We start from the raw sequence: 16,135 nt of genomic DNA, 5'->3' as shown, positions 1-16,135 counted from the left end.
TGACTGTTTCATCCTAACATCGTTGGTGCCGACGTGGATAACAATATCTCTATACTCTCTACACTCGCCAGTTTTAGCTTTAGCCAGCACCATCTTCAGATTAGCCTTAACGTCGGTAGCCCTGCCCCCTGGTAAACAGTGTATGATCGCTGGATGATTCATTTTAAGTCTAATACTGCGGGTAATGGAGTCGCCAATGACTAGGGTTTTCAATTTGTCAGAGCTAATGGTGGGAAGCTTCGGCGTCTCAGACCCCATAAAGGGAGAAGTAGAGACAAGAGAAGGCTCAGACTGACTCGCTGCTTAATGGGGAAAACCGGTTGAAAGTTTCTGTCGGCTGAATGAGCGACACCGGTTGAGCATTCCTACAGCATTTCCCTCCAGAAGCCATGAGAAAGTTGTCCGGCTGCGGGGACTGTGCGATGGGATTTATACTACTATCTGTACTTACTGGTGGCACAAATGCTGTTTCATCCTTTCCTACACTGAAATTACCCTTGCCTAACGATTGCGTCTGAAGCTGGGCTTGCAGCACAGCTATCCTCGCCGTAAGGCGATCGTTCTCCTGTATATTATGAGTACAGCGACTGCAATTAGAAGGCACCATGTTAATGTTACTACTTAGCTTCGGCTGTTGAAGGTGCTGACGAACCATGTCCAGATAAAGCGTCCGGAGTGAAAAAGTTGAATGAAAAAAAAAGTTGAAGGAAAAACAAAAAATATAAACGGTAATTAAAAAGAAAAAAACGTGAAGTTGTCAGGTAGCAAAATAAGGTTGGCGACAAAACGCGCAGCGTTTTTTTTTACAGTCCTTCTTTGGGGTGCAGAATTGGCATCTCCTCCTCTTGCCTGCCACAGATGCAGCCTCATGTGAATCAGGACAAGATGCAGCCCACTGAACAGCTTTCACAAGTGCTGCAGAGGCTGCTGTGCGGGGGAGGTGCTCCCTTCTTTGAATGTGTGGGGTTACAAGTGCCTTTCCCAGCTGCTCCAGGAACACCCTCCTCTTGTTCCGCTTATTAGGCGTCCAGGTAGGGTTGATTTTGTTCCATATCACGAAGGCATTGTTTGAGGACACATCAATGATGTTATGGAAGATGACCAGGGGCCAGCAGGCAGTCATCCTCCTGCAGCTGTAAGTTCCAATCACCTTGTCCAGGTTGTCCACACCTCCTTTGTTGTGGTTGTAGTCCAGGATGATGGCTGGCTTCCTGTCCTCACTGATCTCAGCCATTTTGTGCAGTGTTCTTGTTCCTCTTTGAGAGGTAAGAAACTAGAGTGGTGGTGGGGGTGAACGCAACATTTGATGAGAAGGCCTCTCACCCCCTTGTTGTGAAGAGTGCAGGGGGGAGCTCAGGCTTGTTCTTTCTAACTGTGCCAACCATGGTGATCTTCCTCTTCAGGAGCTGCTGGCTGAGTTCAACCAGTAGCACACATCATCTCAATTTCTCATTGTGTGTGTGTGTGGTGTGTGTTTTTGTGGTGTATAATTGATTTTATAACTGCCCAGTCAAAAATGACCCTAAGACAATCTTTGTACCCTGGTGGTGTACAGCTTTCATGGAAATATGAACAAAGGCGGTGTTTCACTTTTTCTAATGTTGTCACTCTAGTAAAAGTCATCAAATTTCAAGTAGAAAAAATATCATTTAGGGGGTTTTCTCTGCTGTTAAACATAGTGGCGGGTCATTTCTTACACTTAGGATACCACAAGGGTTAAACTCCCTCAGTCACACAGGGCCAGGAAACGCAACCTGGTCACATTCTCCATTTCATTTGCAGTGGTGTAAAGTAACTAAGTAAAAACACTTACGTGCTAGTTAAGTCATTTTTGATGAATCTGTACTTTACTTTAATATTTATATTTTTGAAAACGTTTACTTTTACTCCACTACATTCCTAAAGAAAATAATCTACTTTTTACTCCCATACATTTTCCCTGACACCCCAAAGTACTCGTTACATTTTGAATGCTCAGGCATGACCGCAATACGGTCCAATTCACTCTCCTACTGTATCCATATAATTATAATATGTATCCATCTCTACTCCCTCTGATCTGACGGACTCACAAAACACAAATACTTAATTTGTGATGTCTGAGTGTTGAATGTGCCCCTGACTGTCGAAAGAAGAAACATATAACAAAATTGTGCAATCTGGTTTGCTTATTATAAGGAATTGATTTAACCTTTATTTAACTAGGCAAGTCAGTTAAGAACAAATTCTTATTTACAATGACGGCCTACCAAAAGCCAAAAGGCCTCCTGCGGGGACGGGGGCTTGGATTAAAAATAAAATAAAAATACAGGACAAAACACACATCACCACAACACTACATAAAGAGAGACGTAAGACAACAACATAGCATGGCAGCAACATATGAAAACACAGCATGTTTGCAACACAACATGACAACAACATGGTAGCTACACAACATGGCAGAGCACAACATGGTAGAGGCACAAAAACATGGTACAAACATTATTGGGCACAGACAACAGCACAAAGGGCAAGAAGCTAGAGACAACAACACAGAAGGTAGAGTGGATTTAACAAGTGACATCAATAAGGGATTTTAACCTGGATTCACCTCGTTTGACTATTACATGTTTTGTATACTTAAAACCAGATACTCATACTTTTACTCAAGTAGTATTTTACTGGGTGACTTTCACTTTTACTTGAGTAATTTTCTATTAATTATCTTTACTTTTACTCCAGTATGACAATTGGGTACTTTTTCCACCACTGCTCATTTGCAAGTTTGACAGGAACAATGGGCATCATAAGAGCAGCTCAGTTAATGATAGGGCTTCTATAACTAATAGAGTAGAGTAGAAAAAGCAGTTAATGTCTAGGTTAAATGTTCGAAAAAAGCAGAAAAAAGCATCCAGTGTTGCCACGTAAAAACAACAATGATCTTTTTGTTCTTGAGAACAAATGGTAGCAGGACAAAGTGTACATACACAATCCATGGCCTTCCTTTTGTGTCTTTCATTCGCTGAGCGACAGCAGACTAAACAGGTGTTGAGGATTAATCACAACAGATTTGTGGGAAAACAACGAGCAGGAGGAGTGACACAGTGTACAAACAGAGCTTTAAAGCTCTTTAGCAGTGATTAGACACAAAGAGAACAAAAGCTAGATGTGACCTTGGTGTTAGAACCCAGAACCCCAGCTCCAGAGGCTGGAGCAAAGCGGGATGGAGACATAGGTGGTGTAATGGGCCGGCCTTGGACAGTTGGACAGGAAGTGGCTTGGCTTGGTGTGGCACGGCAGATGCCCAGACTAACAGCCCCAACACTGGGACTGGGGTGTGGGCCAGGCTGGGCAAGCAGATGCTGACTGGCACCATGCTGGCACTGAAGTCATGTCAGTGCAGGTGTTGGGCTCAGATGAGGCCGGGCTCATAGAATGCTCAGTGGGGATGTCACTGGAACCGATTTCTCTTTTTCTTTCTCTCTCCGGAGTTGGAACTGTATCCAAAACATCTCCATTACCCCTTCCAACAGATGTGTGAGATGGCATGCAATTAAAACCTCTAGACAGGAATAAAGGGTGAACGGACATAGCAAGTTCAACATATGTAGGCTACAGCATGGTATGCTCAGAGATTATTAAATACTGATCGATGAAAAGAATCACAAATGTTAAAACATTTTTTATTGATTGCTGCCACTAAAATTCAAGAATAGTGTTGTTGCACAGTTATGAGTCCCCATTCTCTCCACCTTTCTGTCCAAAAAAAGGTAATATCCAGTTAAATAATAAGCAGCAGCCTCAATTAGAACAGAGAAAAGTCTAATTACAGACCCTTCTCCTCCACTAAAATTATTAGGCAGCAACTGATAAAAGGCTGGGCCCGACTGTCTCTCTCTCTTTCCCATATCCCCGACTATCTCTCACTTCGCACTATATTACCTTTCCTGAAGAGAGGAAATCTCTGACACTCCTGTTCTTGGCAGTAATCACCTTTAATCGCAGAATCTCAGAGAATAACTATCCCAGAAATTATTTAATTTCACAGTGATGGCATGGGTTGAGGGGCTTTCTCTTCACTCACACACTGTCATCAGGAGGCAGTGGGCTACAGTGGGCAGCTACAGTATACACACACACACATTCCAGTATCGTACCTCTCATATCTCCAGTTTTTTTTCTGATCTGTGATCCTTTCCAACCTGCTGGTTTGCTAATGACCGTCACACTGGCCTTCCTGTCTGTATTAGGGAAATGGAGAAGTGAGGCACTCGGCAGAAGGAGGATCAGAAGTCACAATTAGAATATACTCCCATTCTGGGCAGGTGTGATGCTCCATTTGAAGATGTAGTTCGTTATTTTAGAGCAGAAGAGGTTCATTTTAGCACGATGGCACTCTTTAAAGAATTATGTAATGCATTGATTGTTGTTGCCTTCTTGGCCAGGTCTCCCTTGAAAAATTGACTCTGGGTCTCAATGGGCTTTTCCTGGTTAAATAAAAGTTAAAAATGAAAAAGAAAATAAATAAATAATTTAAGCTATATTGTCTTGATGTCTTGCAGCGCATCTGTCTCCCCATCTGTTTAAAACAGACAAGATCGCACACCCAGTGTCATTATGTGACACATAAACAATAAAGCATCCCAACTGCAGGGAAAATACATCTTATGCAAAAAAGGCCATATTATTTATAGGAAAACTATCAAGAGCAATACTTGTGTATGAACCAATGTGTCCTTGACTTCACATATATATACAGTTCCAGTCAAAAGTTTTGACACACCCACTCATGCATTGTTTTTTTCTTCATGTTTACTATTTTCTACATTGTAGAATAATAGTGACGACATCAAAACTATAAAATAACACATTTGGAATCATGTAGTAACAAAAAAAGTGTTAATAAAATAAACTGCCTGCTACTCAGCCATAAAAGCTAGAATATGCATATAATTAGGAGATTTGGATAGAAAACACTCTGAAGTTTCTAAAACTGTTTGAATGATGTCTGTGAGTATAACAGATTCATATGGCAGGCGAAAACCTGAGAAAAAATCCAACCAGGAAGTGGGAAATCTGAGGTTTGTAGTTTTTCAACTCTTGAACTATCGAATACACAGTGTCTATGGGGTCATATTGCACTTCATAAGGCTTCCACTAGATGTCAACAGTCTTTAGAACCTTGTTTGATGCTTATACTGTGATGAGAGCTGAGGGAATGAGAGGGGAATGAGAGCTCTGTTCACGTGAGAGCGAGCTCTGTTCCATTGCATTTCTACAGACAAAGGAATTCTCCGGTTGGAACATTATTGAAGATTTATGTTAACATCCTAAAGATTGAGTCTATACTTCGTTTGACATGTTTCTACGGACTGTAATATCACTTTTTGGACTTTTCGTCGGTACTTTCTGCTGGACTTTGGATTGTGTACTGAACGCTCGAACAACAAGGAGGTATTTGGACATAAATGATGGACATGATCGAACAAAACACATATTTATTGTGGAATTGGGATTCCTGGGAGTGCATTCTGATGAAGATCATCAAAGGTAAGTGAATATTTATAATGCTATTTCTGACTTCTGTTGACTCCAACATGGCGGATGTCTGTTTGGCTTGATTTGTCGTCTGAGCGCTGTACTCAGATTATTGCATTGTGTGCTTTTTCCATAAAGTTCTTTTGAAATCTGACACATCGGTTGCATTAAGGAGAAGTGGATCTAAAATTCCATACATAACAGTTGTATCTTTTATCAATGTTTATTATGAGTATTTCTGTAAATTGATGTGGCTCTCTGCAAAATCACCGGATGTTTTGTAACTACTGAACATAACGCGCCAATGTAAACTCAGATTTCTGGATATAAATATGACCTTTACCGAACAAAACATACATGTATTGTGTAACATGAAGTCCTATGACTGTCATCTGATGAAGATCATCAAAGGTTAGTGACTAATTTGATCTATATTTCTGCTTTTTGTGACTCCTCTCTTTGGCTGGAAAAATGGCTGTGTTTTTCTGTGACTTGGCTCTGACCTAACATAATCGTTTGATTTGCTTTTGTCGTAAAGCATTTTTGAAATCGGACACTGTGGCTGGATTTACAACAAGTGTATCTTTAAAATGGTGTAAAATACATGTATGTTTGAAGAATTTTTATTATGGGATTTCTGTTGTTTTGAATTTGGCGCCCTGCAGTTTCACTGGCTGTTGACGAGGTGGGACGCTACCGTCCCACGTACCCTAGTGAGGTTAAATAAAGCGCACTTTATTATAGTTCCTGTTACGGCTCTCGTTGGTGGTATGAAGAGTGGACCAAGGCGCAGCGTGGAAAGTGTTCATGATTATTTTATTTCAAAAACACTCAAACAAAATAACAACCGTGAAAATGAAAGCGCACAGTTCTGTCAGGCAGAAACACTAAACAGAAAATAAGATCCCACAACTGAAGGTGGGAAAAAGGTCTGTCTAAGTGTGATCCCCAGTTAGAGACAACGATAGACAGCTGCCTCTGATTGGGAACCATACCCGGCCAACAAAGAAATATACAAACTAGAATGCCCACACCAAATCACACCCTGACCTAACCAAATAGAGAAATAAAAAGGCTCTCTAAGGTCAGGGCGTGACAGTTCCAAACCGGGAGCACAACAAAAACAAACGGAACAATAAAGTATAAAGAGCTTAACTTCACTAGGGTAGGGGGCAGCATTCGGAATTTTGGATGAAATGCATGCCCAATTTAAACTGCCTGCTTCTCGGGCCCAGAAGATGTGATATGCATATACTGTAACTGTTAGATGAGGATAAAAAACACTCTAAAGTTTCCAAAACTATTAAAATAGTGTATGTGAGTATAACAGAACTGATTTGGCAGGCGAAAACCTGAGAAAAATCCATTCAGGCAGTATTTATTTTTTATTTTTTTGTAGTTTTCTATTCAATGCCATAACCGTATCCATTGACTTAGGACTCAAACTGCAGTTTCTATGCCTTCCACTAGATGTCAAAAGTCTTTAGAAATAGTTTAAGGCTTGTATTCTGAAAAATGAGGGAAAAAGAGCATTCGGAATGACTGGACTCTAAAGTGTCGCAGAGCTTTTTCATGCGCTCGACAGAGAGAGAGCAATTCTTGTTTACCTTTTAAATTGACAACGTTATTGTCTGGTTGAAATATTATCGATTATTTAGGCTAAGAACAACCTGAGGATTGAATATATACATCGTTTTGACATGTTTCTATGAACTTTACGGATACAATTTAGATTTTTTTTGTCTTCCTGTTTTGACTGCGTTTGAGCCTGTGGATTACTGAAGAAAACGCGCAAACAAAACGGAGGTTTTTGTATATAAAGAGACTTTATCGAACAAAAGAAACATTTATTGAGTAAATGAATGTCTGCTGAGTGCAACCATATGAATATCATCAAAGGTAAGGGATTCATTTTATCTCTATTTCTGGCTCTGACTCTGTTCTACTTGGCTGGTTACTGTTTGTAATGAATTGTCTAGAGGGCTATGTTCTCAAATAATCGTCAGGTATGCTTTCGCCGTAAAGCATTTTTAAAATCTGACACAGTGGTTGGATTCACAAGACGTTCATCTTTAAACATATGTAAAATTTGTTTTGTTTTCTGAATTTTTATAATGAGTATTTCTGTATTTGAATTTGGCGCCCAGCAGTTTCACTGGCTGTTGAAGAGGTGGGACGCTACCGTCCCACATACCCAAGAGAGGTTAACGAACATCACTTAACATGAAGACAATTACACACAAAACATGATGGGAAACAGAGGGTTAAATACAAGTAGATTGATTGGGGAAATGAAAACCAGGTGTGTATGAAAACACGACAAGACAAATGGATATATGAAAAATGGAGCGGCGATGGCTAGATTGATGTAGATCTCCGAACAAGGAAAGGAGCCGACTTCGGCGAAAGTTGTGACAGTACCCCCCCTTGATGCACGGCTCCAGCGGCGCGCCGACACCGGCCTCGAGGACGACCCGGAGGACGAGGTGCAGGGCGATCCGTCCGGCGACGGTGAAACTCCCGCAGTAGTTCAGGATCCAAAATATCTGCAACCGGAACCCAGCACCTCTCCTCCAGTCCGTACCCCTCCCACTCCACGAGGTACAGAAGGCCCCCCACCCGACGCCTTTCGAATCCAGGATGGAATGAACGATGTACGCCGGGGCCCCCTTGATGTCCAAAGGGGGCGGAGGGACCTCCCGCACCTCAGATTCCTGGAGCGGACCAGCCACCACCGGCCTGAGGAGAGACACATGGAACAAGGGATTAATACGATAATAAGAGGGAAGTTGTAATCTGTAACATACCTCGTTCACTCTCCTCAGGACTTTAAATGTCCCCACAAACCGCGGACCCAGCTTCCGGCAAAGCAGGCGGAGGGGCAAGTTACGGGTCGAGAGCCAGACCCGGTCCCCCGGTGCAAACACAGGGGTCTCACTGCGGTGATGGTATGCGCTGGTTTTCTGACGACGCGCGGCTCGCTGGAGATGGACACGAGCGGCCTCCCATGTTTCCTCGGTGCGCCTAAACCAGTCGTCCACCGCAGGAAAAATGTCTGTGTTTTTCTCTGAATAGGTGCTGACCTAACATAATGATATGTTGTGATTTCGTCGTAAAGCCTTTTTGAAATCGGACAATGTGGTGGGATTAACAATAAGTTTATCTTTAAAATGGTGTAAAATACAAGGAAATAGTGGTGTTATGCAGAGCCAACCAGGGAAGGTCTAGTACCACAGAAAATGCAGGTGAGTCAATGAGAAAGAGACTGATTCTCTCCTCATGATTCCCCTGCATAACCATGGCCAAGGAGATGGTGGCCTCCCTGATTAGCCCGGACCCTAATGTTCGACTATCTAGAGCATGTACCGGGAAGGGTCTAACTATAGGAAAAATGGGGATCCCTAACCTAATGGCTAATGCTCTGTCGATAAAATTCCCAGCTGCGCCTGAATCGACGAGCACCTTATGCTGAGAATGTGGGGAAAACTCAGGGAAACAAACAGGCACAAACAGTTGATCAACAGAGGACTCTGGATGAGTGTGGTGCAAACTCACCTGGGGGGATGCCAGAGTGCCCTGCCTGTTGCCTCGACTCCCAGAGGAACCAACACGGCACCAACCGGCAGTGTGTCCTCTGCGGCCACAGATGGCGCACGTGATGGCTCCTCCTCCCGTCTCCCTATGCGCTGCACCTCCTAACTTCATGGGCACCGGAGCGGGGTTGCTGGATGATGGAACCAACAGAGCCCCCTCTGGACGTCCACGGGTGACCAGCAGGTTAGCCAACCGGATGGACAAATCCACCAGTTGGTCAAAGGTAATGGTGGCATCCCTGCAGGCCAGCTCACGTCGGATGTCCTCTCGTAGGCTGCATCTATAGTGGTCGATGAGGGCTCTGTTGTTCCAGCCTGCTGGTTCGGAATTCAAGGGCGAAGTCCTGGGCGCCGCTCTGCCCTCAGGTGGATGGTCGAAGACGGCCCTGAAGCGACGGGTGAAATCCTCGAAGTGGTCTGGAGCCGTGTCTCCTTCTCTCCAAACGGCGTTTGCCCACTCCAGCGCTCTTCCTGTGAGGCAGGAGACTAGAGCGGCCACTCTCTCCCTTCCCGAGAGAGCTGGGTGCACAGTGGCCAGGTAGAGGTCCAGTTGTAGCAAGAATCTCTGGCACTGTGCTGTCGTTCCATCATACTCCCTGGGAAGGGAGAGACGCATCCCCCCGGAATCCCCTCTGGATGGAACGGGTCGAGACAACCCCGGTTGTGCTGGTCGAGGCACTGGAGAGACCACCTGTCTCTCCCAGCGGTCCATGGTCTGGACAACGCGATCCATCATGGCACCAAGATGATGTAGCATGGCCGAATGTTCCTGGACGTGCTCCTCGACTCCTCTAACCGGGGTACCTGATCCTGCTGACTCCATTCAATCGGTGTGTAATTCTGTCAAGATGTGTATGAAAGCGAAGTCAGGTGCAGGAGAGCAGAGTATGTTTAAATAAAGTGCACTTTATTATAGTTCCAAACCGGGAGCACAACAAAAACAAACGCGCTCAAAACGAACATCACTTGACATGAAGACAATTACACACAAAACATGATGGGAAACAGAGGGTTAAATACAAGTAGATTGATTGGGGAAATGAAAACCAGGTGTGTATGAAAACAAGACAAGACAAATGGATATATGAAAAATGGAGCGGCGATGGCTAGAAAGCCAGTGACGTCGATAGCCGAATGCCGCCCGAACAAGGAGGAGCCGACTTCAGCGGAAGTCGTGACAATGTGTGAGATTTTTCAAAGTAGCCACCCTTTGCCTTGATGACAGCTTTGCACACTCTTGTCATTCTCTCAACCAGCTTCATGAGGTAGTCACCTGAAATGCATTTCAGTTAACAGGAATGCCTTGTTAAAAGTTAATTGATGGAATTTCTTTCCTTCTTAATGTGTTTGAGCCAATGAGTTGTGTTTTGACACAACAAGGTAGGGGTGGTTTACAGAAGATAGCCCTATTTGATAAAATACCAAGTCCATATTACGGCAAGAACAGTTCAAATAAACAAAGAGAAACAACTGTCCATCATTACTTTAAGAAATGAAGGTCAGACAATGCAGAACATTTCAAGAACTATGAAAGTACAGTTGCAAAAACCATCAAATGCTACAAAAACTGGCTATCATGGCCTCAGAAATTGCAGCCCAAATAAATGCTTCACAGAATTCAAGCAACTGACACATCTCAACATCAACTGTTCAGAGGAGACTGCGTGAATCAGGCTACTACTACTAAACGACACCAATAAGAAGAAGAGACTTGCTTGGGCCAATAGACACAAACAATGGACATTAGACCGGTGGAAATCTGTCCTTTGGTCTAATGAGTCCAAATTTGAGATTTTTGGTTTCAACCACTGTCTTTGTGAGACGTAGAGTAGGTGATCTTCACATGTGTAGTTCCCACCGTGAAGCATGGAGGAGGAAGTGTGATGGTGTGGGGGTGCTTTGCTGGTGACACTGTCTGTGATAAATTTAGAATTCAAGGCACAATTAACCACCTTGGCTACCACAGCATTCTGCAGCGATACTCCATCCCATCTGGTTTGCGCTTAGTGGGACTATCATTTGTTTTTCAACAGGACAATGAACCAAAACACGCCTCCAGGCTTTGTAAGGGCTATTTGACCAAAAAAGGAGAGTGATGGAGTGCTGCATCAGAAGACCTGGCTTCCACAATCACCCAACCGCAACCCAATTGCCAAGAGTGTGCAAAGCTGTCATCAAGGCAAAGGGTGGCTACTTTGAAGAATCTAAAATAGTAATAGTAAAATGAAGAAGAACCCTTGAATGACTAAGTGTGTCCAAACTTTTGACTGGTACTGTAAGTACATGTCCTGTACACACTGTGTCCTGGAAGCCCACTCCACTGTCCCATTGTGTGTTTGTTGCAAAGGGCATACCGTATACATCAGCCCACATTTGCATTACGTCCTAATAATTAAGCCACATGAGTGTAGACAAGGGTGTGATCTAAGCCTTAGAGCCTGCAGAAACATGGCAGAAACCATGAGGATTTGAACTGGTCTCCATAACTATCCCAAGCCATTCCCTTCATACCCCAGTATATACTATTCCTGTTACTATTCCAGCTGGGACAGAAAAGGAAGCCATTTTCGCATCCTTCCTCCCCGTTTCCTTTGCCACCATCAAAGTAATTTGCACTACAGAGACTTATGGGAAGCCAAAATATCCCCGACCGCGCTCTGGATTCCCTGAATAAAATAAAAAAAGTAGAACCACTGGTTTATCATGTCTTGCCCAGCTACTACACAACTGTGACAGTCCCCACCGGACATGATATACATGGGCGCTTTTTAAGTTCACAATGTTTATCTGGTGAAAAAGGTAGACCAACCTAGTGGGAGGGGTGGGGGGACATCGTCCGTTCTCTGCTCTCTTTGTTGCTGCCTGCCGCTTCCGAGAAGCCAGCTCTCCTAATCCAAACACAATATTTAAAAATGGGACTTTCTACCCCTTTTCTTATACGAGACTGGCTAATGTCTATCTCAGTGACATGGAGCTTAGCTGTGTCTAAGACTGTGTGTGTGCGTGTGTGTCAGTGGAGGCTGGTGGGAGGAGATAATGTAGGATGGACTCATTGTAATGGATGGAATGGAACGGTATCAAACACATCGAACATATGGAAACCACTTTTGACTTTGTTCCTTTTATTCCATTCCAGCCATCACAGTGAGCCTGTCCTGCTATAATGCCTCCCAGCAGCCTCCACTGGTGTGTATGTGTGTGTGTGTGTGTGTGTGTGTGTGTGTGTGTGTGTGTGTGTGTGTGTGGTGTGTGAGAGAGAGAGAGAACAGTTCAATCTACCACAGTCATGGCTACCATACGGCTCTCACCTTATTGCTGTCCCCCACCCACTCAGCAATGATGGCAGTTAATGCCGTTTTTAGGTTCTCTGCAGTGCCTCTCTTCCATGTTCTCAGTGGTCAGTACATGGGACTTCATGTCCCATTTCTCATCAATGCGATGGCTCGTTGCAGTGATGTATGACAGCTTGTTCACTGACGTTCAACAATCTGTTGTTAACGCCACATATGGGGTGTTTAAGAGCTCATGCTTTGTATTGCAGAGCAATCATTGTACAATTTCTCCATCCGGGCCGTGACGGTTTTTCGACATGGCATCTTGTAGTTTGGTTCGAGATATGCCATCAGGGCATTGAAGAAAACATCCCCTACAATTGACAATGGCTGCATATCAACTGCAATCATTTCTGTAATTAGCGCTGTGATTTTCTCTATCCGTCCCTTATCACGCTTCTTTCTTGCAAAGAGCCTGTTTAATGTCTGTTGTTGGGGGCTTGCATATCTGCCAGAAACGGTTTGGGTATCACGGTGCTTCCCTTTCAGATGGTTATGCATTGCACCTGTCATTGTAGCTCAATTCCACCACGCAAAGTTTGCATTTCACCACCTTCTCATTTAAGTTCTCAAAGTATTGCCATACAGGACTTCGCTGCTGTAGCTTCCCTGTTTCACTCTCTGCCATTTTTCTAACTGTTAACTACGATGACGTGCGGAGCACTTTATATCCATTGCAATTAATTTGAAAGATGCATATCTCATCCTACTAACGTTACAGCATTGTTGCACTAGGTGAATACAACACCGGCTGAGTGTACAGCACATGAGGAAACATGAGAAAGGCATCTGCAGTGACATGCTGTATCAAAAGATGACAGAGCTTTGCTAGAGTTGCATGTAGCTTTCTGTATCACATTACAGACCTGGACCTAGATGTCTGGCTGAATCTGTCTGCTGAATCGCAGCACCGCCATGCTTCTCTGAGTCTCTAAACACATTTTGACAGTGTATAAATCCAGAGATGTTACCCAATATGACCCTTTCATTTCATATACTCAGCACGGCACTTAAGTTGAGGTGATTTGGAAAAATGCAGATCCTGATTGCATTGCATGTGTCATATGGTTTCATTTAAAGCTGTGTAAGTCATGGAAACTTTCTCAAGGATGTTGGAAAATTTTATTTAGGAGGAAATGCAGTCTTGTTGGGTAACATGCAAGTTCTTTCACTCATAGATCTATTCTAGTCATACATATGTAGGATCGTATTCTAAGCCAGTTTGCTACAGCAGGAAAATAATCCTGCAGCAACAGGAAATGTGAATTATTAAGTGGATTATAATTAATGCATATTTTTTGTAGGAGTTAATACATTTTCTGTTAGGGCAAATCAAGTCCGACATCTTTAAATGGAAAATATAAACTTTACAAGCCTTTTCAAACCTTGAATACACTACATATTTGCATTTCCTGCAAATGAATTACTTAAAAATCATACAATGTGATTTTCTGGATTTTTGTTTTAGATTCTGTCTCTCACAGTTGAAGTGTACCTATGATACAAATTACAGACCTCTACATGCTTTGTAAGTAGGAAAACCTGCAAAATCGGCAGTGTATCCAATACTTGTTCTCCCCACTGTATGTTAACAATGCTTCATACATATATTTTCATACATATATTTGCAGTCCAAATTAGTTGCAAATAAACACTTTTCTGACATCTCCTGAACCTCTCACACTTAGCTAACAACGAGAATTGTGTTCAAGCTGTAAACGCTTGGGCGTTTGCCCCACATCAGCTGGTTCCTGCTTTATTGGGCAATTTACCACAGGTCCTCCATGAGTACAACAAAATTATCATATGGTGAGAGAGAGAGACAGAGAAGGACGGGGGACTATATAAACTGCTGCTTTGAAAAAGTACAGCAACTTGATGGTCTTTCCATATGCTCAGCTAAATTAGCTCAATACATCCTACAGTCGCTAGAATAATTAACAGTTTCATCATCGGCGAGCGTTGTCAATAGCGGATTATGGCAAACCCATTTATAAACTTGACAAAGCAAAGTACCCCATGGGAGGCTAGCTGTGCAGCTAAATCGCTTGCCTTGTCTTTTTCAGTAGGGACAGATGGGCGCACGAGGGAAGAGAGAAGCTTTAACACAGACTTGGAAAAGAAGAAGAGAAAAGAAAGTGGATTGAAAGCTGAAGATAGGAATACATACATGTGTTTAAAGGGATTTTTTCCCATCTACAGAAGTATCGATACATAACTCAAACAGTGATCCTGCCTCAAACTGTTGCAAGCCTGACCGAAGACAGGGCTTCACTCAAAACTAGTTTGAAAAACAGTGATTTAAAAAAAAAAAGGAAACAAATGTATAATAAACAAAGCCAGGAACTGACTCTTCACAGGGAAGTATTAATAGTTAGTGAGCGTCGTTAATCAAAAGTGGATAGTCATACAGTACCACAGACGTTGAAATCTGTTTAAAACTTCTCAAGGTAAACTCCACAGCTCTGATGAGTCAGATAGTTGAGTACACCTCTCTTGCGATTATACAACGGTAAAAAGACTAATATGCAGGGACGTGCACAGACCTTTCAGGGGGCATGTGCTTAAAATTAAAAAAGGGTGCCCCCCTAGGTAGCTAGCTACAGAAACACTCAAATGGTGACAGCATCTCTTGGGACACTTGGCGTGCGAAATCTCTGTACAGTGCAGACTGGGAAACCGGCGCAACCCGGGCGTGCCTGAGCTCCGTACAGGGCAGACCAACAGGCGCAACGAGGTGGGGGTGGTGAACTTGACAACATCACAACGACTTGCGGGCGATGGGTTCAGAACAACAATTACAAAAACAAATAGAATTATTTGTGGGAGGGCAAAGGGGCTTGGGCTCGGCACAGGTAGACTCCTCTGTGCACGTGCCTGCTAATATGGTCAAAACATATTATTTTCAAGACATAGTTCTGCAGTAAAATGTCTCCCTGCCTATGATTGTGTTTGTATGGGCCTTACTGCAACTCATACTCGAACTGTCCTGAGATACATGTCCTTGAGAGGTTTGTGTGTTCCTCTGAATAATACCTGTCCTCATGCACAGTATCAGGTGGACCCTGATACATGTGACGATGAGGTGAACAACATAGCATGAACCCAATGGGCTAATCGGTTCCCATGGTAAACATGACTTACTATTGGACCCCCCCCCCCCACCCCCACCCCACCCCCTCCCTCTATCCAACACAATAGGCGACAGTACTGTATGAGAAAGATGAGGGCTGCACTTCAGAACAATTGCTCATCATTTGCACAGGGAAGTGTGGGCCATGTTCTGGATCTTTCCCCTTTATCTACACTATTGGCGAAAACTCCTACTCCCTCCCGAGGAGGGAAAATGACAAATCTTGGCCCTTTGATAAAAATGTTAACTAGGTGAGTGTCAGAGAGATGGATAGTGGCCTGTCATACCAGGCAAGAACATGAGGATCCATTGATATTTCTCATTACATGGCGCTATCCCCCCTATGTTCCCGAGTAACACTGCCTCAAAGGATGATAAATCACAGCCAAATAACGCACTGCCTCCCCTGAATATGATCGCTCTGTCTGGGTATCTTCAACACGCGGTGGAGGGGAGAGCCATCGATAAAGATCTAATGAACAATGCTATCAAATGACATCAGGGTTGAGAGAGCTAGCTGAGAGAGAGGGACTGACTACATTTCATACCCATGGTAC

This window comes from Salvelinus alpinus, chromosome 12 (assembly GCF_045679555.1).
Source record: "Salvelinus alpinus chromosome 12, SLU_Salpinus.1, whole genome shotgun sequence".
Lineage (NCBI taxonomy): Eukaryota > Metazoa > Chordata > Actinopteri > Salmoniformes > Salmonidae > Salvelinus > Salvelinus alpinus.
The sequence above is the reverse complement of the archived record's forward strand: the minus strand, read 5'-3'. Positions refer to the sequence as shown.